The 2500-nt window shown below is 43.1% G+C and overlaps 1 protein-coding gene across 1 annotated transcript in view; it reads right to left on the minus strand.

The window, feature by feature from the left end:
* LOC310804718 (transmembrane protein 132C) overlaps positions 1-2500 on the minus strand; it is a gene marked incomplete at both ends in the record, with an annotated part of 98414 nt that overhangs the window by 4614 nt on the left and 91300 nt on the right. The window lies entirely within an intron of this gene.

The following is a 2500-nucleotide window of genomic DNA, read 5'->3' on the forward strand; positions in this document are numbered from 1 at the left end:
CACTCTAAAACTTCACAACATTGTCAATACTCCTTTGAGACCTTGACATGGTTATGTCTCTGAGTGAGAGGATGTGTGTCCTTCGGGGCAAGATAAAAGAGAAAGAATAATGCGTGTGTGTGTTTTTTGTGTGTATCATGTATGTTCATAGGCGTGTTCTTGTGAGCGTTGCCTTTGGTGGGAGTAAAGGGAAAGTAGGAGAGAGCAGGGACAAATATCAAATATCTAATACCTCACCATCTGCAGTTTTTATTAGGGCAAGTCGTTCTAGAGGGGTAAATGTAATTTTTGGATTTACAGTATGTACATGATTGACATGTGTCACAATTGTTGCCAGCTAGCTAGAACATATGGTTTGTCATGGCTGCTAGGGTTGGGGGCAGATGTAACAGAGTGTTATAATCACCTGGGGGTATTTGTAACAGAGTGTTATAATCACCTGGGGGTATTTGTAACACAGTGTTTGGCAAGACCTTGGCACACAAGGACTGCACAGATGGGAGTGACCTCTACATTTGCCACCACTGTGAATCACACTAATCAGTCAGTGACCAATTACCGCACTGTCATCCCGTCAGCCATTCCAATCAAACCACACATCAACACATTGGTGTTGTCTCCTGACACACTGGTTTTGTCCCCTGATACACTGGTTTTGTCCTCTGTCACACTGGTTTTGTCCCCTGTCTCACTGGTTTTGTCCCCTGATACACTGGTTTTGTCCCCTGATACACTGGTTTTGTCCCCTGATACACTGGTTTTGTCCTCTGTCACACTGGTTTTGTCCCCTGTCTCACTGGTTTTGTCCCCTGATACACTGGTTTTGTCCTCTGTCACACTGGTTTTGTCCCCTGACACACTGTTATTGTCCCCTGATACACTGGTTTTGTCCCCTGATACACTGGTTTTGCCCCTTGTCAGCGTGTTCATGCGTAAAGCTGATGGAGGATGACTGAGAGAGCGAGGGGCACAAATCCATCTCATCTGCTACACAAACATCAGCTAAAGACTACAGACTGTAGCACTGCTAGAGCTAAAGACTACAGACTGTAGCACTGCTAGAGCTAAAGACTACAGACTGTAGCACTGCTAGAGCTAAAGACTACAGACTGTAGCACTGCTAGAGCTAAAGACTACAGACTGTAGCACTGCTAGCACTAAAGACTACAGACTGTAGCACTGCTAGAGCTAAAGACTACAGACTGTAGCACTGCTAGCACTAAAGACTACAGACTGTAGCACTGCTAGCACTAAAGACTAGCTAACAACTAGCACTGCTATTTCACAGTGTTTTACACAACAATGGAGGCAGGTGGTTTAGTACTCAGTGCAATAGTGCTGGAATACAAGAGACGATATTATGAGACCGTATATGATATTGTAATGCTTTTAACCCTTTTTGGACCCTTTGATACTGTTCGCTAATCGCAAATTGCCTCATTTCAGAAAAGCCACAGGAAAAAATCAGCTCATGGGGGCAAATGTAACATTACATCAGACTTTTTGGATTAAAATCAATACCGTGATCCAAGCCTCCTCTCTGGAGACCTACACATTTATGAATGATTAGTAGACTGCTGTACGTTTCTGATAACAAATCACTGGCCTAGGTTGAGTGGTCTCTCGTGTGTGTGTGTGTGTGTGTGTGTGTGTGTGTGTGTGTGTGTGTGTGTGTGTGTGTGTGTGTGTGTGTGTGTGTGTGTGTGTGTGTGCAAGCATGTGCACACACACACACAGATAATAACCCTGTAATAAAAAAATAACTCTGTAATAGTGAGAGCACGGCAAGGGCCAGGCAGGGGTCGGAGGGTGATGGCTTTGAAGCGGAGTGAATGATTATGGGTAATCAGACCTTTCTTAGCCATCCAGCCAATCATCCAGTCAATCATCTCCTCTGTTATTGAGTCATACTCAAACCATCTAAATGAACACAACTCAACAGAGCAGCCTTTATGTATCTGCTGTCTTCTATAACCCTTAATTTTACAGTCTGGTATTAACCACTTACTTTGGAAGGACTGGGTGAAAGCATTATTACCTTATAGTTACTGGTCCGGGCATGACTCTATGTGCTATTTAGTAGCAGGTAGTTAACGAATGACGCTGAATTTATTTGGGTACAGTACTAAAAAGTACCCCTTGTTACCGCATAGTTACCAAATGCTTTCTAAGTAAATACTGGGTCAATACCATCTGACACAGGGATGTCAAATAAAGGGCATTGTGACTGCCAATGGCCCTTGGTCCTAGCATAGATTTGTTTTTCTTATGATGACTGATGTATAGATGATTCACTTACTTTAGACAAATGTACTTGTTGTAAGTCGCTTCGGATAAAGGCGTCTGCTAAATGTCAAAAATGTAAATTGAATCTAAATGTAAAAGGGTCAGCGCTGCTTGTATTTCTATCTGTTTCCCTACAATGGGAAAATGTCAGCCCAACACACGAGACCACCAGATCACCAACAGAAACAGAGGATAGTTACAGGTTCATGTCTTG

Source organism: Argentina silus, assembly GCF_951799395.1.
Source record: "Argentina silus genome assembly, chromosome: 5".
NCBI lineage: Eukaryota > Metazoa > Chordata > Actinopteri > Argentiniformes > Argentinidae > Argentina > Argentina silus.